The sequence below is a fragment of the Balaenoptera musculus genome, chromosome 13, assembly GCF_009873245.2.
Source record: "Balaenoptera musculus isolate JJ_BM4_2016_0621 chromosome 13, mBalMus1.pri.v3, whole genome shotgun sequence".
NCBI classification, from domain to species: Eukaryota; Metazoa; Chordata; class Mammalia; order Artiodactyla; family Balaenopteridae; genus Balaenoptera; species Balaenoptera musculus.
In genome coordinates this window covers 59,472,013-59,496,281 of record NC_045797.1, presented here as the reverse complement: position 1 = coordinate 59,496,281, position 24,269 = coordinate 59,472,013, and the positions used below count along the sequence as shown (strand labels likewise).

Here is a 24,269-nt window from a genome sequence, read left to right as displayed (position 1 = left end):
TAAAATGTTACATACCATAGCAAAAATAATGAACTCCTTGCCACATGGATGAACCTTAGAAACATTAATACTGAGTGAAAAAAAGCAAATGAAAAGAAGACTGGGTATGGTATAGTATAATACCATTTTTATAAAGCAAGCAAAATTAAATAGTATATTATTTGATGTTGTATACATATGGGCTTATTTACTTTTTAAAACCAGGGGTTTATAGAAATAAAATTCAGAATGCTGGTCACTTCTTGGGGTAGGCAGGACGTGGTACAGGAAAGGAGCCCACAAGCTGAAGCAATGGTATTGGCTGTGATCTCTAAGGCCCACAGATCTTCCTGTTGCTATTCTTGTTCATCATTACCTGTGTGATAGTTACATTCTTTTGCCAATATCAACTATGACAAAATAATTATAAAAGGAAACATCAGGTGGCCAGGCTTTTCTGAGAACAGGGAAACAAGACTCTTCCAGTAACTGATGATTTTGCCGGTGCCCACAGGCTTGCCAACATCTAACGTTAGAGGTGCACAGGGCAGCGAGGTCATCTAGGCCCATCACTAACTTTACAGATGAGGAAACTGAGGCTCAGCAACCATAGGCGACTGTTCGTGATCACCTGGCAGAGGCGGGAGCCACATCCAGGTCTTCTGACACTTCCTGCCTTGCACCTAGTCCCCAGGCCATTCCTTTGGTCTGGTGGATAATAAAAAGAAAAGGAAGCTCTAATCTTCTTTATCTTTGCCTCTCTAAGACCTGAAACACAGCCTGACAATTTGTTGGCTCTCAAAAATATCTGTTCACTGGACATTACGGAATTCTTGATGGATTGTCCACAAGGTGTCCCTCAAGTGGTAAAAGGTAATTCTCTCTCCTGGTTCAAGAGCTTCAAACCAAAAAAAAAAAAGATTCCTGGAAGCAAAACAGAAGAAACTATCAGTCCTGTCATTAGCAGGCATTCCCAGAACTCACATGTGTGGGCACACGGGAGGAGGCATCTGAGGGAAGGGAGGCCAGAGATCTCAGCAGTAGCCATGGATGGATTTCCCAGCTGGTCCCAGCAGGCCAGCCTCGCGTGACTGACTTCTGTAGCTTGAGGTGTAGATTTCGGAAGAAAGAAGCCAAGCCCTGTGAATGTGTCTTTGTTGCCTCAGAGGCGAGGAGTTGCCAGGATCTGTGGTTTGGCTGTGGAATGAGCAGTGGAAGCACTTTCTCTTCCATTAGATCTGCAATAACAGCCTAGCTGCTCCCAGTCATGTACGTTCCTGGCAAGGCAAGCGGTTTCCATCTACTTCACTGATGGCTTCCCTGAACCTCGGGTTTCCCCAGTCCCAGAAGTCTGTGTGGTGAAAGTCCCCTCAGGTATCATCATCATTATACTTTTTTTTTTTTTGGAAAAGGTTTATTGAATACTCACCTTTTATTCATTCACTTAAAATATTTGTTGGAACCCTACTATGTTCTATATGTTTTAAACGCTCATTTGTTAATATGATTACAACCTCAAGTTGATTTTATCCACACATTACAGATGAAAAGGCTGAAGCCATGTGAGTTTTGATAAGAAGTCCGCAGTTGCAGAGTTGAATCGGTTACTCTTGCTGGGGAATAAACTGCCCCGAAATACAGAGTGTTAAGATAATAGAAACACGTTAAGCTTAAAATTCTGTGCATCAACAATTTAGGATGGCTTTGCAGTGTTGGCTAAGTTATGTTGTACATTGGTGGTCAGCTCTGGGTTGGCTAGGCAAGAAGCTGAATGGTTGACTGGCTGGTAACTGGAGTCCCTCGGGTCTCCTCCACAGAATCGCCCATCTTCCAGGAGACTGACTCGGCCTTGTTTTCACTGTGGATGCAAGAATCCAAAAGCAAATCAGTCTAATTCAAGTATCATTATTCTTCCTCCCCTGGTTTTTCCAGACCTTTCCTATCACCAGAAGGCTGAGCCAGGATCCTCGTTTGTGGGGACTTGGCAGCCTCCTTCTCTAACTCAGCAAAGGCTCTTAAAGGCTCTAACTTCCCGTGAATTTTATTTGGTCACTAATATTATACCTGTTTACATTTCAGCAACTTTTGTCATTGCAGCATATTTCCCCCGATATTTTGTATCTCTACCTTGGGCTCTTGATTACTCTTGAAATTAATTCCAAAATGTTTTGTCATAATTGTTTAAAATAGACTCTATTTTTTAGAGAAGTTTTAGGTCCACAGCAAAATCGAGTGGAAAGTACAGAGAGTTCCCTTATACCCCCTGCGCTCACACATGCGTGGCCTCCCCACTGTCAACATCCCCAACCAGAGTGGCACATTTGTTACAGTTGATGAACCCACCCTGACACATCATTATCACTCAACGTCCTTAGTTTACATTAGGGGTCACTGTTGGTGTTGTACGTTCTATGTGTTTTGACGAATGAATGATGGCATGTATCCACCATAATAGTATCATACAGAATAGTTCCACCACCCTAGAAATCTACTGTGCTCCATCTATTCACCCCTCCCTCCTCACTAGCCCCCGGCAACCACAGATCTATTTTTTACTCTCACCATAGTTCTGCATTTTCCAGAATGTCATAGTTGGAATCATACAATATGTAGCCTTTTCAGATTGACTTCTTTCACTAAGTAATAATATGCATTTAAGGTTCCTCTAAATCTCTTCATAGCTTAATTGTCCATTTCCTTTTAGCATGAATAACATTCCATTGCTGGGGTGCACCACATCCATTCACCTACTGAAGGAAGTCTTCATTGCTCCCAAGTTTCGGCAATTATGAAAAAATCTTCTATAAACATCAGTGTGCAGGTTTTTGTGTAGACATACGTTTTCAACTCATTTGGGTACATACCAAGGAGCACAATTGCTGAATCGTGTGAAACTGCCAAAGTGTCTTCCAAAGTGGCTGTACCTAACTGAGTCACTTTGCTGTACAGCAGAAATTAGCACAACACTGTAAATCAACTATACTTCAATTTTTTTAAAAAATGGCTGTACCACTTTGCATTCCCATCAGCAGTGAATGAGAGTTCCTGTTGCTCCACACCCTGGTCAGCATTCTGTACTGTCAGTGTTTCGAATTTTGGCCATTCTAATGAGTGTGTAATGTTGTTTTAATGTCAAAATTTTATCAGCTAGACTGTAACATTTTTCTGGAGCTTGTACTTTCCTTGATATTTGTTTTTCCTGTTCCTTTCCTTCTTTCCTCTTATAATATCTTTGTACATTACAAGATGTTATGGTGGTTCCTTTTTAATTTCTTTTTATAGAAGCAGGTGAGATTTTCCTGTATTAGATTTTTGCTTTCTTATATATGTTACTTGCCTGTGTTAGTCCACCATTTACGCTGAAAATTGTGACGTGGAAGGAAGGGGAGAGATAAGGCACTTCCATAGTTCTTTTCCTTTCAGTCCTTCCTTACTCATCAGGAAGTTGAGAGTGTAGGTAGAATGTGTGCATATCAGAAGTAAAGTGGGGGACTTCCCTGGTGGCACAATGGTTAAGAATTCACCTGCCAATGCAGGGGACACGGGTTCGAGCCCTGGTCCGGGAAGATCCCACATGCCACAGAGCAACTAAGCCCGTGCGCCACAACTACTGAGCCCACGTGCCTAGAGCCCGTGTTCCACAACAAGAGAAGCCACCGCAATGAGAAGCCCGCACACCACAACAAAGAGTAGCCCCTGCTCACCACAACTAGAGAAAGCCTGCGTGCAGCAACTAAGACCCAACGCAGCCAAAAATAAATAAATAAAATAAATAAATTTATTTTTAAAAAAAGAAGAAGAAGTAAAGTGAAAAGAGCTGAGCTCATTGTGTGCAGTGTTCCTACTGTTCTGGTAAAGACCAAATATATCTGCATGTGTGAGCTACAAAATATGAATTGTGTAATTTCAGTGATTGTGCATATAAGTTAAATGCTCTTATATTTAATAACTTAAAACAGGCATTGCACAATATAAGGATGAATGGTAAAATTCACGCTAATAATATTAAAATTTAACTTTACTTACAAAAACATTAACTAGTAAATAAAAAAATCATAAGTCGAAAGAGAGAGAACACAGGAGAAAGGAAAAGCTTTATATTTTAGGACCTTTAATGGCACTTTTCCCCTGATTTTTGAACAAAGGTCTTGCATTTTCACTTTGCACTTGGCCCAACAAATTAGGTAGCCAGCCCTGCATAGGAGGTTAGTGCTGAAAAGACCCTACAGATTATCTAGCTCAATCCCTTCACTGGACAAGGAAGATGAGGCCCAGAGAAGTGAAGTGACATCTTGCTCAGGAAATGAAAAGGGAAGGGTAGCTTGGGAGGAACTTCATCCATCTTCAGACCTTGAGGAGTGAGCTAGGGGTTTACTGAAATAGGCTAAATCCAGAGGGACCCCCATCTCCCGATCTGTCCTTGTCCAGGTTTCCTGGAGCCCACTGGCTCCCATGATGATCCGAGGGTTCCCAGAGCCAGCCTTGTCTCCAGGGGTCAAGGGCAGTGGAGCCAAGCTCCCAGCATTCTTTGCAGCTCTGCGTATTTTGGCCACATTCTGACCATCCTGGATTCCCCCACTAGACATCACTCCCACACATTTAACGACCAGACAATATTTTACACCACCAATTGTGTCCCGCCAGCCCTGGGCACCTGGGGACTTTCAACAGACATGTGTTCTGTTCTTGGGAATGTTAGGCTTCTAGTAAGTCCATAAGGCTTTTAAAAGTTCGGAAAATGCTGTATAGCACAAGGAACTCTTCTCAATACTCTGTAATGACCTATATGGGAAAAGAACCTTAAAAAAGAGTGGATATATGTATATTTATAACTGCTTCACTTTGCTGTACAGCAGAAACTAACACAACATTGTAAATCAACTATACTCCAATAAATTTTTTTAACATCTTTATTCGAGTATAATTGCTTTACAATGGTGTGTTAGTTTCTGCTGTATAACAAAGTGAATCAGCTATATGTATACATATATCCCCATATCTCCTCCCTCTTGCGTTTCCCTCCCACCCTCCCTATCCCACCCCTCTAGGTGAACACAAAACACCGAGCTGATCTCCCTGTGCTATGCGGCTGCTTCCCACTAGCTATCAATAAATTTTTTTAAAAAAATAAAATGGATACTTAAAAAAAAGTTTGGGAAATGAATTGTTCAAGGTGGGGTTTAGGGGGAACAGGGAGTCCTGATGCAGTGTCCTGAATCTTCCTCCCTTGGACAAATGTCTTCTTTTCTATGAAGAAAAAACAGTAGGGGAATGAAGAGAGTGCTAGGAGGACTGAATTGGGAAAGATGTGATGTCTTTTCCTGTTTTTCTGGTAAAATCCTTGTTGTGAGGCTTGGAAATGCTGATTTTGAAAGATTTAACAATTTCTTTGCTGGCAACTGATTGAGTAACACATGTAACAGGAGTCTTTTATCAGATGTCATGTCATATGATATTCAAGCCGGCACCACATACACACACACACACACACACACACACACACACACACACACACAAATTTTGTTTTCACTTCTACAGGGAATCAGAAAAAAATGGACACTTTTCCTCAAATTACAGTGAGATATTTTTACCCTCCCCTACGTCCCTAGAGCCCACGTCATTCCCAAAACACAGCAATGTTTGAAAGGACACCATGTACCATTTCATTCCTTTGGGTGGAAACATGATTTTGAACTCCACCCGGCCTTCCCTCCACCTTCATTAAAATTCTAGAAGTACATTTTCTTCGAATGATATGTTTTCTGGGATTTCTTGATGTTGTCTGAAAACTATTTCTTTCAAAACGCTTTGGCCCAGGCCATGGCTAGCATGCAGTGACAAAGCCGATTGGGACCGGGGTTGCGTAGAAGGGAAAAGGGCCTCCTCAGGGGCCACCACACCCTCTCTCAGCTTTCAGGCTGCTCATACTTTCCTGGGGAAGATCCTTTCCAGCCACCACCAGCCACAGGCTTTACAAACAAGCTCACAGCCTCTGGCTTCCATGCTGTGGGGATAGCTTCAGGCTCCACCCCTGACCCTCTGGCCCTGCCTGGATCGCACCTCTCCCACGCAGCCCTCCCACCAGACCCTTCGCTTTGGTCGGGCTCTTTCTGTCCACTGACTCCTGTGTGCTGGACTTCAGGATTCTCATTCACTTCCTGAGCTTCCTCACCAGGACTCAGAATTCAGTCCTCCCGCCCCGTTCTCTTCATGCTCTTGCAAGAACCAGTTCAAGGGAATTCCCTGGCTGTCCAGTAATTAGGACTCGGTGCTTTCACCGAAGGGGGCCCAGGTTCGATCCTGGTTGGGGAACTAACATCCCGAAAGCCTCCCAGCATGGCCAAAAAAAAAAAGAACCAGTTCAAATGCAATGGCCCCTCTAGGCCTCCCTCATTGCTCCAGAACTTCCTAGAGCATCTGAGCAAGGCCAGGATTCTAGCAATTATCTTCGCCTCATCTTTGCTTCTCCCACTCAGGAACAAGGACATATTTTTCTATGCCTCCCCGTCCACCCCAATGCCTAGCTCAGAATATGTATGTAGGTGTTCAATAAAGATTAGCTGTACACTACCAAATGTAAAATAGATAGCTAGTGGAAAGCAGCTGCATCGCATGGGGAGATCAGCTCGGTGCTTTGTGACCACCTAGAGGGGTGGGATAGGGAGGGTGGGAGGGAGACACAAGAGGGAGGAGATATGGGGATATATGTATACATATAGCTGATTCACTTTGTTATACAGCAGAAATTAACACACCACTGTAAAGCAATTATACTCCAATAAAGATGTTAAAAAAATAAATATAAAAAAGATAAAATAAAATAAAATAGAAAGATTAGCTGTACAAATTATAAGTTCTCCACTGCAAGCGCAAAGTTCTTTAACATACCTGCACAAAAACTCAGTAAACATACGTGGTGGGAACTTCAATTTCAGTTCGATAAATGTCTCTCAGTTGTGTTCTCAAACGCACCCACCCACTCCCCCCCGCATCACTGCAAAGGCCATAAGGGAGGTTGTCACACCCCTGAGATCTGAAAAGTCACATGGGCTGCTCTGCCCAGCTGTAGGGCACTCAGGGCTGCTGTTGAGCTTTGAACAAATCCTGGGATTATTTATAATTGAACATCAGTCTCGGCGAGCCTTCGGAGCCATGAAGGAGTTTATTATTCGCCACCCCACATGCTTCCCTCTGTCCTCTCGCCTCCCCCTCCGGCCTGACATCCTCCCACACTCACAGCAGGCTCTCCGGCTTGCGGGGGCCTCAGGGCACCTGCGCTGGCCAGCGGCCACCTTCCCGCCGGATTGTTCCAGGAGTCCGGAATCACAGACCACCCTGAACGCCCACACATACCCTTCCGACTGGGATGGGGCATCCAAGGGTGAGAATGGCCAGCTGAGGCGGAAACTCCACAAGACTGACTTACTCCAGGCTTATCTCAGCGGGGGCCTGCAGAGTCCGGACAGAAACGGACGCCACTGGGAGGGCCTGGGTGGGAGCTCGGTCCTGTCTCCACCCACGTGACCACCTCCCTCCGCATCCCCTGGGCCTGGGCCTACCCCGCCCATGAACATAGCAAGCTCTTAGGCCTCTAACGTGAATCATGCCCAGGCCAGGTGACTAGGAAAGTGAAACCATAAAGAACATTAGCCCTGGAGAGGCAGGTAAAGATCCTCTAAGAGGGTGAACGTAAAACTATTCTAGCTGCAGAGCCCTTTCTTCAAAAGAATCTTACCAGAAAACCCAGTGAGCAAAACGGATGAAACCCCAGGAAGAAAAGCCCTTCGCTTTCGCATCTATGGAGACAAGGTGTTTTGATTTTCTCTCCCTTCCATCTTGACCAGCTGGGGCCCCTGACATCTCGGAGCCCACCTACGGTGTGCCCTCAGAGACTCTAAAGCCAGGCCAGCAGGCAGCCTTCTCTTGCCCGTGCAGGAATGGTGTTTATGGAAAGCCGTAGAAGATGGGCACATTGATGAAAGCGTTAGAATGTTCTCTCTTGAGAGTGGTAGAAGCCCAGTACAAACAAGCTTAATTAAGATGCAGCTTCGTTGTAAAGATCCTGGAGCAGGGCTTCCCTGGTGGCACAGTGGTTGAGAATCCGCCTGCCAATGCAGGGGACACGGGTTCGAGCCCTGGTCTGGGAAGATCCCACATGCCGCAGAGCAACTAGGTCCGTGAGCCACAATTGCTGAGCCTGCGCATCTGGAGCCTGTGCTCCGCAACAAGAGAGGCCGCGATAGTGAGAGGCCCGCGCACCGCGATGAAGAGTGGCCCCCACTTGCCGCAGCTAGAGAAAGCCCTCGCACAGAAACGAAGACCCAACACAGCCAAAAATAAATAAATTAATTAATTAAATTTAAAAAAAAAAGATCCTGGAGCATCCAAACAAACACATGTCTGGGCTCTCAATGCCTAGAATTGGGCCTCAACGCCCTGAAGACCCCTCTCTCTCCGCCTCCCCTCTCTCCCCGCCTCCCCTCTCTCCTTACCACTACTTGGCTTCATTACTCCAGTGAAGATGGGTTTTCTCTGCATGACTGAAAACATAGCCTGGGGGACTCTAGATTCCCAAACATCCCTCCAACCTCCCTGAGTTAGGATGACTTCACCACTAGCTCTTAGAACAGGGCCTCCGATTGGCCCAGATTCTGTCATGTGCCCATCCCTGAACCAATCACTGTGGCCCAAGGGATGGGTACTTGCCTAAGTCCTGGCCAAGAGCGTGGAGTTCTGGGATTGGCAGCCCCTCAGAACCACAGGGAAGCGGGACTGGGAGAAATAGTTCCCCAAAGAAAGTGGGGGCCCCTGTTAGGTTAATGATCATAAACAGCCCAGATTCTCAACATTAGTGCCAAAGACTCTCTTGGAAACAGGGCCCTAACCCCAAGGAATGATCCCCATGAGTTCAACTTCAAGCATTAGAGACTGGGGCAAAGAGGGCCTTGCAGAGCCCCCGGGACCACCCACAGAAGGAGCCCTCTACCCTCCCTGCCCACACCACCAGAGCTAAACCCAAGCATTAGCTGGGAGCATGTGTGTTACTTTTCCATTTAAACTTAATTCAACTTGAAAGGACTCTTCATCGTATCTTGTGCAAGTGAGCAAGGGAGAGTGTTGGTTCAGTGGTGCAATAAATAACCTCTCGTTATGAGAAACATGATGCCTCAGTCCCTAAGCCATTTGGTAACCATAATCTGATATTACAGAAGCTTTTCTTGTGAGACCAGAGATATCTGAGCCACTTCCCTTTTCAAACAACTTCAGCTAATGGCTTTCCATGCTATTAGTGGAATGAGTCCAAGCCCTCTTTGATTTGTGGTCACTTGATTGGATCCTGAAAGGGGAGGCTCAGATTTGCAAGCAGGAATAATTGCCTGGGAACACTGCAGAGTTATACAGTTCCTGTGGAGTTGGAGGAACCACTCATTTGGAGAAACTTGACTCCTCTACAGAGATGAAAATATTTGTCAAGGTTTCTCACTCCCATGCTGGCCCCTTCCGCCCTCTGACCGCTCCCTTCAGCCCTCTCTGCCTCCCCAATGTTCCTGATGCTGAGAATGTTTTCTTGGAAAGGAGGGGGCTCTTCTTGGATCCTACTACACAATGCCAGAAGCCATTTAGAAAGTGATGCAGCCGTACAGCATGGCTGGCGGGTCCAACCACCGTATCCTTAGGCAAATGTCAGTCCTGGGAGTACACCTAGAACTCTGCCTCCGAATCTCAAACTCCAGTCACTGTAGGGCAGGTAGAGTGGGAGCACAGCAGTGTGTGTGGCCGTGAAACAGAGCTTCTCTTTCTAGTAGAAAGAGAGACACCATTTTGTAAAGTTGCCTGACCACCTGCATGCTTCTGGGCTAACCCGCAGGCCCATTTTAGGAGTCCTTGGTCCCATTTGATCTAAAAGAAAATGAGAGTAGATCTTGACACTGTACTAAGTACACTTCACAGGGTGGGAGGGAGAACACCAGTGGGACAGCATTTGTTTTGACATTAGAAACCTGGCTTCATTTTCTGAACCATAACAACCAGAGGTTATCTCAGGCTTGGAAGGGACTTTTTCTTTTTCATAAGCTTTTGATTTTGGAATAAATTTAGATTTACAGAAAAGTCGCAAATGTAGTGCCAACATTTCCCATATACCCTTCGCCCAGTGTCCACTAATGATAACATCTTTCCTGACAGCGCTGCCTTTGTCCAAGTTAAGAAATTAGCATTGGTACCCTGACATCAGCTATACTCCGGACAGTCAGATTTCACCCATTTCCCCATTAACGTTCCAGAATCCCACATGGCATGTAGTCATCATGTCTCCTTCGTCTCTTCCAATCTGTGACTGTTTTTCTGTGTTTCCTTGTTTATCATGACCTTGACCATTGTGAAAATTACTGGTCAGGTATGTCATACACTGTCCCTCGATTCAGGTTGTCTGATGTTGTCTCATAATAGACTAAAATTATGGGTTTTGAGGAAGAAGACCCAGAGGTGAAATACCTGGGAGGAATTTTTTTTAAACAGGTAGCTCAGAAGTTACAAACGAACCCGCCTTCAAATCAAATCATGTCTTGTTCGTTCTATCTGTATCTTTGAGAAATTCTGTGCCAATTTTGTGCTGAAGTTTTTCAATTTAGATTTTCAGCTTCTCTTAAAAAAGTAGAAAGAGCTGGTGACTGCAGGCTTCCATGACGGTTAGAGGTGGGTGCCAGGAAGCTATGGCCCGCCGTGGGATGCGTCCTCTTCAGGCGCCATCGGTCCTGTGGCCTCCCCAGCTCTGAGCCTCAGCATCAGCTGCCATTAGTCATCATGTCCACGGTGTTGACTTTCTTACAGTAAAGAGGTGGCGTCTATGTTTCTATCACAGCAGAAGTGAACCCAGATGGCCCCACGCTTCAAGAGAAAGAAAGCAAGAGCAAGAAACATGGTGAGTCGAATCTCAAAGAAACTGCATGTTTCCTAATGACAGGAAAGGGTGTGAATGCACACCCTGAAAACTGCCTGTGATCCTCTGTGACTATCGTTCACATGACACAGCCCTCGCCACTCATTTGGCAGCAAAAAGAGGGGTTGTGGGTCAAGAGGGAAGCCAATCAACAGGGAAGTAGACGTATGAAGGGAAAGGATGCTGCCCTGGGTTCCCTTCCCCAAGGTCAAATTCATGTCACTGCCCAGGGATGGCCCTGTTACCTACTGGACACGGCCATCCAGTAGGGTCTACGCAGCTGGGCCTACCCTGGGCAGGAATTTCCAGCACTGCCAATGCCACCTCAGAAGAGGTCCTGCTAGCAGAGAGAGGATCTTCCACATCTGTTGTACCCTCCGTAACCTACGGGCCTGCTGGAGGCACAGTGAGGATCTGTCTGATTATCCTCTACACCCCACCCTGCTGTCTGTGAGTCAGACATCCTCTGGCACATGAGCTAGAATTCTGAGCCCCAGCCTTCTCCGCTCCCTGACAGGTCCCCCAATCCCTCCTGCTTCTCCTCCTCCCCTTTCCTGTCCCACCCCATCACCCCAGCCTTGAAGGCTTTAGGATCTGAAGAGTGTGACCACACCAGGTGTTGAGGTGGTGACCAAACCAAGTCTCCAAGCACCCCACTAATGTGCTGAGTCCTACCTGCTGCATCACCAAAGCAAACCTGGGGGGAGCAGGACCTTGAGTGGAAGGAGTGAGCACTGGACCAGGAGTCAGAGGATCTGGATCCAGTCTTGATTCCAGTGCTGTGCAGTGTTGGGCAAATCACCTAACCCCTCTGAGCCTGAGCTATCTCAGCTATCAAGTCCAGTGACATTTCTGTGATGTATAAATATGATCGAGGGACTTCCCTGGTAGTCCAGTGGTTAAGACTCTGCGCTCCCAATGCAGGGGGCCCAGGTTCAATCCCTGGCCAGGGAACTAGATCCTGCATGCCACAACTAAGAGCCCTCATGCCACAGCTAAAGATTCCGCATGCCACAACTAAAAGAGATCTTGCATGCTGCAACTAAAGATCCCACATGCTACAACTAAGACCCGGCGCAGCCAAATACATAAACAAACAAACAAACAAACAAACAAATAAAGATGATCGAGCCACAGAGTCAGTTTCATGACTTGTTTCCTTCGCTCTCAAGCCCGAGTTATACCCTTCTCTACATGCCCAGAGCAGCCCAACTTTCTCCACCAGTGCCCCAACCTCACATTCCCTGCACCCCTACTCCTAATAGAACTGCCCTGAGGACAACATACTCAGATTGGAACATGGGGCCCAGCTCACACATGAGGACTTGCCTGAGGCAGGGGTAGGTCTGAGGGCTCTTTTGTGGCCCAGGACAGACCCTAAATCCCAGAGTTGACAGTGGGAGTGGTGTCTCCTTAAGCTGACTCAAAGATACTTCTCTCAGATGAACAGAGAAGGCTGAGCCATAGGCTTTAAAAATGTTCCAGAAAAATAAACCTTCATTGTTATCGCTGGAGCTGAGGCCCAATAGTTAGTGGTCAGAGCAGGAGGCCTCCCAGGACCCTCCGCGGACATGGGCTGCCTCTGAAGTGCTGGGAACTTACCAAACCAGGAGATGGCCAAGCTCACAATAGGCAAAAGGGCAAACAAATCATATGAGCAAAGTGACAAAACCAAGAGAGGGAGACAAAGCCCTCTTTGGGACTGGCCAGTGGGATCCTGGTAAGAAAAGATTCCTCATCCAGGAACTCGGATGGTGTTTGTCATAAGATTATGAAACACTGTGGAACTTGTTGTTCCTGTAATTTGTCTGCTTCAGAGGAGCTAATGTTTATTGATTTTCTTCTGTAAGAGGCAGAATCATCAATTTGGGTTGCCACTGTTGAAAGTTCTCAGGTTTCTGGAAGAAGCTTGAACAAAAAGAATTAGGCATCTCTATACTGGTTTTATCCTTAATCACAGAGGTTGCTACCGTGACAGGCTTCGCAGACATCCAAATCCTTATTCTTTTTCAAATTCTCAGAGGTTGAAAGTGTCAGAAGGAATTAACATTTGCGGAACACCGAACATGTGTCAGGCACTGAGCTGGGCCCTTTAACAAGACCACAGGAGGACTTCCCTGGTGGTCCAGTGGGTAAGAAGCCGCACTCCCAATGCAGGGGGCCCGGGTTCGATCCCTGGTCAGGGGCCTAGATCCCAGGTGCTGCAACTAAGACCTGGCACAGCCTAAATAAATAAATATTTAGGCACTTGGGATCTTCATTGAGACATGTTTAGTTGCAGCATGCGGACTTTTAGTTGCAGCATGCATGTGGGATCTAGTTCCCCGACCAGGGATCAAACCTAGGCCCCCTGCATTGGGAGTGCAGATTCTTACCCACTGGACCACCAGGGAAGTCCCAGTAAATAAATATTAAAAAAAAAAAAAAAAAAGCAAGATAGCAGGGAATTTAATCTGTGCAGGATCTCCAAAAATTATTATTATGCCCATTTCACTGAAGAGAAAACTGAATCGTAAAAAATTAAATAGCTTGCCCAAAGTTCCACAGATAAAATGGGGCCAAAGTGAGATTCTGATCCATGTCTGTGCGTCTCAAGTTCCTAATCTTTCCTTGGCTCATACCGCCTCTTTGTGACTGGTTTTTCTCCAACATTTTACATATTTTATTGTCCTATTGCCTTATTTGAAACTTCCAAAACAATACTAAATAACGATACAAGTGGTCAATGCTATTTGTTCCGGATTTTAAAATGGCTTCTCTATTTCATAGTTTGATACAGTCATCAGCATGTTTAAAAAGTTTTATTCTATCCCTAACTTACATGGAATTTTTATTAGTAATTGTTGCTAGATTTTATCAAATGCTTTTACTTTCTACTGCTATAATAACACAGGTTTTTTCTCTTTTAATCTAACACAGTAAATTTTTTGATGAATTTCCAAATTTTAAACTATCTTTATAAACCTGAAATAAACATGGTCTTAATTTCCTTTCATTCTTTTTGTAACTTTCCACTGGATTGTGCTTGCTAATTTTTGTTTAGTATCTTAGCTTCTACATTCATAAGTGAAATTTTCTAGTTTTCTTTTTCTATCCTCATCAAGTTTTAATATTAATATTACCTGGGAGCTATTTCCACCTGTTTCTCTGGCCTATGATAGTTTAAATAGTAACCTACCACAGTTTCATGGATGCTGGCACAAAACTCCTGGATCAGAGACAAAAGGCAGTGTGTTACCCACAGCAATAGCAGTAGTGACAGATCAGCATTTTGGTGCCAATTTCCTAAGGGCAATGTGAAGAGGACAAGATGACACCTGCACATGCAGTGGTTGGAGTACAGGAGAGAAGAACCCTGGGTTTAAGGAACCTGATAATTTTATAATGGGCACTAAGCATACCTGCCATTTGCTCCATTGCGAGACACACTCTATCTTCCAAGGTCATAAGTAACCTGCCCTTTATTCTGAAGGGAACCACCATCTCTACCTTCCACAGTCATTCACTATCCAAACATCCTGGAAAAGATGGCCCAGTAGTTCACTCACAAATGCACAAAAAGGTGAGAGACCCATGGAGAACTATTTCCCAACAGTGGACAGCTGAGACCGAAAGGACAAAACATTAGGACTTGTTTATTCTTAGACTGTGGGCATATGAAAGCCATTACCTTCTTTTCTGTCTTCTTCTATATTTTTTTAAACACCCCTTGCCAAAAAAAAAAAAAAAAAAAAAAAAAAAAAACAAGGAAAGAAAGAAAGAAAAAAAGGAAGAAGAGCTTTCTCGTAATGGAATCACTACTTCAAGATTTGGTGAGTGTTCCAGCAGAATATGGTGACTTCCCTTTAGGGACATTGCAGAATTCCTGAATTGGATGGGTGGGGCAGGGTAAGGCCCTTCTAATTCAAAGAATCTACAATATTATGTCAACTTTGAAGGCATTTCAGAACTCCTTAGCTATTCTTACTCAGTACCTCTGCATTTCATCATATTCATAGGTGAACAGGGACAGATGATTGGAAATCTCACACACACACAATTTCCAAATAACTCATGGCTGGGATTATCCACATTTCTTAATCTCTTTAGTCTTTTCTTAATGAGGTCAGTGGGAGGGCTGTTATTTTTGCTCCTAAAGCACTGGTGTATGAAAAATGTCATGGTCACAGGAAAGTCAGTGGTGAACAAGATAAACATGACCCCGTCCCACAGAACTTACTATGTACAGGAGAAGAGAAATAATTCAACAGAATAATAAGATTTGATTGGCTCTCAGATTCACTAGAAATTGATTTAGCCCTCTCCCCTTCCACCTCTACTCACCCACTCGCTGTCTAAGGAGCCTTTGCCGGAGGGAGTTGGTGTAGTTTTCCTGTGTTTGCCCCATAGAGAGTAATAGAACAGGAGGCCCAGGGAAACCATAGATTAATAAAAGATCCAGTAAGGTGCTGGTTGATAAAAGGTATCTGCTCAGGTAACTCTCCTCTCTTTAGCTCAGATTTTCCTTTTCATAGGAAATTTTAATGTGTAGCTCCACAGCTCAGTTGAATACTTATTGCTTTAAAGGACCCAGCAAACCTAACATACCATTAAAAAGTCCAAAATTAGGATATTCTCTCGAGGTCTTTGCCCAAAATGCAACACCCCACATCCTTGGTCCTTTCCTTTCTTCTGCCCCTCTGATGCCATTCTCGTGGCCATAACAGTATGTCAAACACACACACACACACACACACACACACACACACACACACGTGTGTGCATTTGCTTTCTCTACATTTCTAAAATTTCTTCTTATTCACTCCAAAAGGATGTAGGAGTGGCTACTATTTCTGAAATAGGAATAAGATTAGCTAATGAGGATGGTCTTTTTACCCATCCTCTCAGCAAAAATCAAAACACAGCTACAGTTCAACTTAAGCAAATACTTTAATGAAAACTCAGATTTATAGAAAATATTAAATTGAATTAATGTTAAATCCATTGAACAGTCTTTATTTTTGAAAGCATTCGGAGTAGAATTCCTTTACTTAGCAAGCGTCCCTCACAACTATTTCCCAAAAAATATTTACTCTGAAAGAGAAAGTGTACCTGCAGTTTGGCTTTTTCCCAGATTTGATACCAGAGATACCGAAAGTCAGATAAGCAATGAGCAAAATGCAAAACCAGATTCTAGGTTCCTTCAAAAACTGAAGTGACAATTCTAATCTGCTGCCACCTAAAATGCTGGGCTGCCGCAAATGATTTTGAAAGATGGACTTTACCCGCCCCCTGCTGTACTCTGGGTAAATGACAGGACATCCTAATTTAGCAGCAGGAGACAGAGCCAGACGTGGTGTGTACTAGCACCCCTTACCAGAATAGAAAGGCTATGGCAAAAAGACGGTGCCTGGGCTTCACCACTATGTCTCCAGCATGAATTGTAGCTGGAATGTAGCAGGCATGACATTAATATGTGCCGAATGCATGCACATACAGGAAAGGAAGCTGTGCTTACATACTCTGTTTGCATAAGCATAATACCAAGCGCATATAAGCCCAAGGGGGGAAAAAAAATGTTTTGCAATTCTCTGTTCATAAGTGTTTGAAATAAACTGGTGGCAATTGGGCATGACTGACGTCCTCTAATAATTCCACTGGGCTAAACAAAATAATAAATTGGAATATTCAAGCTTAACAATAAAGATAGATTTTCTAAATGTTGCTTACTGCCAAGAAATAAATCTTTGAGAGCTTAGGATCTGAAAGCCACAAAGTTAAAAGACCATATGATTATTTCCAAGATGGAGAACTGGTTGAGATATCATAAAATTCGCTGTGTTATCCCTTTCATCCCTGTCTCCAGAGACCCCTGCTGCTACCAGCCCTCTTAGTCATTATCCGTGCATCTCTCAAACACTAGTGAAGGCAAGGACAAAAATAATAGGCATCTTCCTTAGTTGGGGGTGGATTTATTGAATACGAAAGAAGTCACGTTAGGGCTAAGATTTAGACATTTGATACACCTCCATACCTACCCTGAAGGTTAGGCTTCTCCGATGAGTCAAAAAATAAGTGTATGCAGAACAGTTCTAAAGGGAAGATAATTAAGTGCCAATGGATGTGATATAGAAAATGTCGAAAGAGAAATGTTTCCACCAGGGGAATCTTTCTACCAGTTGAGACTGACACTTGGCCATTTCAGGTTCCTTGCACGACGCCACTAAACCAGCAAATAAGATGGGGTGCAGTGGGGAGTGCTGACCATTTCAGCTGAGGCCGTTGATCTTGGGTGTTAGGGAAAATAGGAGTGCTTCCTTAGACATGCCGGAGCAATGTACACAAACTGAGGGGTCCTCCTTGTACCTCCCCACGGAATGCTGCAAGTTAGCAGGACTAGAGCAACCTTAGGGAAGTAGAGGGCCACCAAGAACTCAGATGCTCAGGAATAAAGGTTAGGGTCACTCCACCAGGTAAAGGCAGACCAAGTTGTGGCTGAGGGCAAAGGTGACATGGAGTGGGTAAATATCAACTGTAGCCTTATATTTCCCCTTGCAGGTGAGTTACGTTATATAAGAATATATGTTAAATTTTTCCCCTCTCCCTTCCCCAGATATATAGTGTATATAGCCTCTGTGGATTTATTTTACAATTTATCCATGGCTAACAGGGCATTAAGTAAAGAGTGTATTTAAATTAGAAGAATGAACATCAAAATTCTGAATATGGAGCTGAATGCAATCAACTGAAATTTGGGGCTTCCCCTTTTGAGGAGAGAGTAGCATATTTTGTATAAGGGATTGTTGCATTGTGTTCTGCAGGCTGGAGACTTAAGGATGGAGGGAGGGTGTACACTGATGTTGGGCCTCCAGAGGGTGACTGCGGTGGACATCTGTCCCTACCCCGAATCTTTCAAACAGCTTCTTCTCGCTTGGATAATTCTCCAAGTATAAATCCTACCTCCCTCATCTGGAATAACTTTTTAAAACTACATTGAAATTTTGAAATTAATACAACAGGTGTGTTAGAGTCTACCAATCAGATATACATGTGTAAGACTTTGTTTTGAAAGTGAATTTTCTGAGAAAACAGAGAAGGTCCAGGCCAGCAAAGGCAGCCAGTTCTGAAGTCAAGTGGTGACGGGACTGTCTCCACCGTCCACAGCAGAGTCCATGTGTTTTGGCTGGGCTCCGTTACATGGTCAAATCTGAGGTGTGGTTCTGAGAGTTGTTCCTAGAAGCTCAACCTAGCTTCTCCAGAAATTCCACAAATTTCTAACAGCCTTTGTGAATCCCTTCCCACATAGACTAGCTAGAGAGGATTCTATCGTTAGAACTAAGACGTCTGATTAGAATAGAAAAAGTTAGTAGCTATATGCCCAGGGCAGTTTGCTTTGCCTCTCTCAGCCTCAGCTTTGTGATCCTTGAAAACTTTCAAGCACTGTTGTAAAGACCAGAAATAATACAAAATGTCTTATATCTAAAAAAACTCTATGGAGAACAGTATGGAGGTTCCTTAAAAAACTAAAAATAGAACTACCATGTGACCCAGCAATCCCACTCCCGGGCTTAATTCAAAAAGACACATGCACTCCAATGTTCATTGCAGCACTATTTACAATAGCCAGGACATGGAAGCAACCTAAATGCCCATCAACAGATGAATGGATAAAGAAGATGTGGCACATATATACAATGGAATATTACTCAGCCATAAAAAGAAACGAAATTGAGTTATTTGTAGTGAGGTGGATGGACCTAGAGTCTGTCATACAGAGTGAAATAAGTCAGAAAGAGAAAAACAAATACCGTATGCTGACACATATATATGGAATCTAAAAAAAAAAAACAAAAAGGTTCTGAAGAACCTAGGGGCAGGACAGGAATAAAGACGTAGACGTAGAGAATGGACTTGAGGACACAGGGAGGGGGAAGGGTAAGCTGGAACGCAGTGAGAGAGTAGCAGCTGCATAGCACAGGGAGATCAGCTTGGTGCTTTGTGACCACCTAGACGGGTGGGATAGGGAGGGTGGGAGGGACAGGCAAGAGGGAGGGGATATGGGGATATATGTATACGTATAGCTGATTCACTTTGTTATACAGCAGAAACTAACACAACATTGTAAAGCAATTATACTCCAATAAAGATGTTAAAAAAAGAGAAAAAGAAAATGGAGTTAGACTAGGTAGTGGTTCTCAGTCCTAAGTGCACAATAGAATCACCTGGGGAACTTTTAGAAAATGGATAACCAACAAGGACCTACTGTATAGCACAGGGAACTCTTCTCAATGTTATGTGGCAGCCTGGATGGGAGGGGAGTTTGGGGGTGAATGGATACATGTGTATGTATGGCTGAGTCCCTTTGCTGTGCACCTGAAACTATCACAACGTTGTTAATTGGCGATACTCCAATATAAAATTAAAAGTTAAAAAAAAAAAGGAAGAAGTTATCAGTGTTTATCTCCAACAAGTTCAAGGTATTCAAGGTAATTGGTTTTTATATTTTCTAAATTTTTTGCATTTTATAATGAAAGGAAAAAAAGATGTTTTTATTTGAGGGGATTGTTTAAAGAAATGAGTTAACAATATATTCCCAATTCCCACTGTTCACAAGTGGAATTTGGTCTGTCTGACCCAGTCTGTTTCTGGTGACAGGAGCATGACATAGGCCTTGAAGTATTAAGAAAAATCATCCAAAACTTGGAAATAACCAAAAGACAGTTACAGCATGTCCTTTCAAGGTCATACTGGTGCGTTGTTTAACATGCCTGCCAGGGTATTTCTTAATCTAGGGCAGTGGTTCTCAAAGTGTAATCTAAGGACCCCTGAGGGTTCCCAAGACAGTTTAGGGATTTTGTAAGGTCCTCCCTTTCCAACTACATAACTGTGTGAGGCCAAATTTTCCTCATATACTTCAACCAAAACAACATATTGCAACATATGAATGCAGAAATTGATATAAGGATTCAGCTGTCTTCTGATAAGCCAATTAAGTGTTCTATTTGCAAAAGTGTAAAACAATGCCTTTTTTCTCAAAATATATCTGAAGTTATTTTTCATTAAAAAATGTTAACATATAATGGGCTTGTTATTTTTATTTTTAAAATACAGTTGACCTTTGAACACACGGGTTTGAACTGCACAGGTCAACTTATAAACGGATATTTTTCCGTAGATACCAACTGCTGTGCTACATGATCCATGGTTGGTTGAACCCAGAGATGTAGAACCCAAGACGAAGGGTGGACTGTAAAGCTATTCCTGGATTTTTGACTGTGGGACGGGTGGGTAACCCTAACCCTCACCTTGTTCAAGGGTCCACTATAACTAACATTTAAACATTTGTGTTTTAGTTTCTAATAAGGTGAATATTGATAGATCATTGTGATCCTCAGTTTTTAGGAGTATTAAGGGATACTGAGAACAAAAGTTTGAGACTCGCTGAGCTACATGTTTGACTTTGCTATTCACCTTGGAGGGCTCAGATCACTCAGCACACTCATTTCAAAACACCCTTCCTGGCAGACCGCATAATTCCTGTTCTTCCGATTCTGCTTCAAACCAGCTTTGCCATCTTAACAGTTTCCTCATTAAGGAGGTGAATAAATTTGACTAATACTCATTATATATGTATGACAGTCAAGTTTGATCTTTTGAAGATTATACTTTGATAGGAGGTGTAATCTCTGCTGATTCATAAAGACATTTACAATTTAGCCCTGGGGTTCTTTGCTTTGCATTCAAAGGTGGATGAAGCAAGGAACACTATGAAAATCTCTTGTTCTTAAACATTTCCCTAATGAAATGAAATAAGACAACTGCGATGATCAGCTGTGCCTAAAACTACTTTGTTCCTCGAGGAAAGTATTTAAGAGAGAACCAGTCCAAAGCTTGGGAAGCAGAGTGGCAGTTTTAAAAGAATGTCTAAGGTTAAAAATGTGTCTGTAATTTGGGAGAGACAATATTCACTTTAATATGGAAGAATATACTTTTTTTTTAAATTTATTTTATTTTTGGCTGTGTTGGGTCTTTGTTGCTGTGCATGGGCTTTCTCTAGTTGCGGTGAGCGGGGGCTACTCTTCATTGCGGTGCACAGGCTTCTCATTGCGGAGGCTTCTCCTGTTGTGGAGCACGGGCTCTCGGTGGGCGGGCTTCAGTAGTTGTGGCTCGCGGGCTCTAGAGCGCAGGCTCAGTAGTTGTGGCCCACGGGCTTAGTTGCTCCGCAGCATGTGGGATCTTCCCGGACCAGGGCTCGAACCCATGTCCCCTGCATTGGCAGGCGGATTCTTAACCACTGCGCCACCAGGGAAGCCCTGGAAGAATATAATTTTAATCTACTGTTAATAGCTGTCCTTTCCAACACAGGCTCCACCTCCCTCTCAGGTAAACAACATAAGAACATAATTTCAGCTGTCTGCAGAAAACTTTCCTAGTCAGTATAAAATCAGCAGAAATTGATTACCCTACTACCCATTAGGAAACACTTCTCAAATCCTTCAGCTCCAGCGTGCACCAGAATGATCTGAGAGGCCTATTAGACATACAGATCTGAGTTCATTGTACAGTGTGGGGTTCGGCAATACTGTGCACTTGAAACAAGCACTCCGGGTGATTGATTTAAAAATACATAAAACCACACTTTGAGAAATTATCTAGACAATTAAAACCTGCTGAACTGATCTCTTCCATTTTTCTAAGACTCACCGTGCATCCTTAACATCTACATGCCAAGTCTGTCTACATGGTCCGTAAGGCACTTCACAATCTGACTGGTGTCTCACAACCTCCTCTCCCACCACTCCATCCATCTCTGCCCTACAACCACCTCCTATCCTGGAGCCCAACCGGCCCACTGCTGCGTTCCTCCTGCTGCTGACCTCTTTCCCTCTCCCTTCCCCTGCCTGTGCAGGGCTGTTGATTTTTCACAGCAGTGCAATAGCGTGGACAGTTCCTGGCTATTTGGATTCTAAAGCCAGTAGACCTGGCTTCCAATCCCAGTACCCTTTGGTAAAAGTGGCCGACCCTGGGGGGGGGGGGTCTGTCCCTACATAGCCATCGGGTCCCTGTACAGGAAGCACTGTCTTGAACAGGGGAAGCAGCAGCTGGAGCCGCAGGCGGCAGACCTGGCTGAGGAGCTCCTGCTCACTGACAGCAGCACCATGTGGCAGACGGTGGAAGAAATGGGCTGCTTAGAAGTGGAGGCCGAGGCCAGGATGGAGAACTTGCGAGTGGCGGTTCCAGGTCGGCCCCTAGCTCTGACTGCTGCTGGTGGTCCAAAAGCCAGCCAGCCAGCTTATCACCATGGCAACGGACCCCACAATGATGTGGATCTCCCCGGCTGCTGGTTCTTCAAGCTGCCTCACAAGAATGGTTAACAGCTGCAATGCTGGCAGCCCCTTTGCCAAAGACTTCCTGCCCAAGATGGAGGACGGCACCCTGCAGGCTGGCCCAGGAGGTGCCAGTGGGCCCCGTGCCTTGGAAATCAACAAAATGATTTCTTTTTGGAGGAATGCCCATAAACGTATCAGGTCCCAGATGGTGGTGTGGCTGCCCAGGTCAGCTCTGCCCCGTGCTGTGACCAGGCACCCAAACTATGATGAGGAAGGTCGCTATGGGGCCATCTTGCCCCAGGGGGTGACCGCTGGCACCATCACTTAACGGGCTGTAGAGCCCACGTGGCTCATTGCCAGCAACGCCCGACATGACCAAGTAGGCAGTGAGTTGAAGGCCATGGTGCAGGCCTCACCCGGCTACGTCCTCGTGGGTGCCGACGTGGACGCACAGGAGCTGTGGATTGCGGCTGTGCTTAGAGATGCCCACTTTGCTGGCATGCATGGCTGCACGGCCTTCGGGTGGATGACACTGCAGGGCAGGAAGAGCAGGGGCACCAATCTACACAGTAAGAGAGCTGCCACAGTGGGCATCACCCGTGAGCACACCAAGGTCTTCAACGATGGCTGCATCTATGGGGCGGGGCAGCCCTTCGCTGAGCGCCTCCTAATGCAGTTCAACCACTGGCTCACGCGGCAGGAGGCAGCTGAGAAGGTCCAACAGATGTATGCGGTCACCAAGGGCCTCCGCAGGTATCGGCTGTTAGATGAGGGCGAGTGGCTGGTGACGGAGCTGGACCTCCCTGTGGACAGGATGGAGGATGGCTTGGTTTCCCTGCAGGATCTACGCAAGATCCAGAGAGAAGCTTCTAGGAAATCACGATGGAAGAAGTGGGAGGTGGTTGCTGAACAAGCCTGGATGGGGGACACAGAGTCAGAAATGTTCAGTAAGCTGGAGAGCATTGCGACGTCTGACACACCACGTACCCCGGTGCTGGGCCGCTGCATCAGCCGACCCCTGGAGTCCTCTGCTGTCCAGGGGGAGTTTATGACCCGCCGTGTGAATTGAGCGGTGCAAAGCTCCGCTGCGGACTACTTACACCTCATGGCTTGTGGCCATGAAGTGGCTGTCTGAGGCGTTTGCCATTGATGGGCGCTTCTGCATCAGCATCCACGATGAGGTTCGCTACCTGGTGCGGGAGGACTGCTACCGTGCTGCCCTCACCCTGCAGATCGCCAGCCTCTTGACCAGGTGCACGTTTGTCTACAAGCTGGGTCTGAATGACTTGCCCCAGTCAGTCGCCTTTTTCAGTACAGCCAATATTGACCAGTGCCTCAGGAAGGAAGTGAACGTGGATTGTAAAACCCCTTCCAACTCAACTGGGATGGAAAGCAGATACGGGATTCCCGAGGGTGAAGCACTGGATAGTTACCAGATAATTGAACTCACCAAAGGCTCCCTGGAAAAATGAAACCAGCCTGGACGGTAGCTCTGCCTGGAGGCTCTGTATTTGCTCCCTGGAGCTTCATCGGGGCGGTGCAGGCTCCTAAACTCAGGCTTTCAGCTGTGCTTTTTGCAAAAGGGCTTGCCTAAGGCCAGCCATTTTTCAGTAGCAGGACCTGCCAAGAATGATTGCCCCTAATTGACGGTGCAATTGAGTTCAGAACCACGATGCCAACGTTGGTGCAGGCTGTAGGACAAGGGAGCATTGTTGCTTGTTAGGTAAAAAGAAAGCAGAAGCCCCAAAGTTCACATTAACTCAGGCATTTCACTTCTGTTTCCTTTTCTTCTTGGCTGGTTCTTTGTTCTGTCCCTCATGCTCTGATGCAGTGCCCTAGAAGGGGAGAGAAGTAATGCTCTAAATGTGATAAGCCTGCTCGGAGGCAGTGGAAATAAAAACAAAGATCCTTTATCTTCTCACCAAAAAAAAAAAAAAAAAAAAAAGTGGCCAACCACTGTGAGCCTCAGATGACTCTTCTATCAAAACAGAGGTTAAAATACCCACCGCAAGGTTATTATTACACCAGCACTGGCGGCATAT

At 45.0% G+C, this 24,269-nt stretch overlaps 1 non-coding gene and 1 pseudogene across 1 annotated transcript; both read left to right on the top strand.

The window, feature by feature from the left end:
- The first annotated feature begins 7,131 nt into the window (after positions 1-7,131).
- Positions 7,132-24,055, top strand: LOC118905776 (annotated as a pseudogene).
- Positions 11,800-11,872, top strand: TRNAG-CCC. Its single transcript has one exon. It is a non-coding gene; the product is annotated as a tRNA-Gly (tRNA).
- Positions 24,056-24,269: the final 214 nt, after the last annotated feature.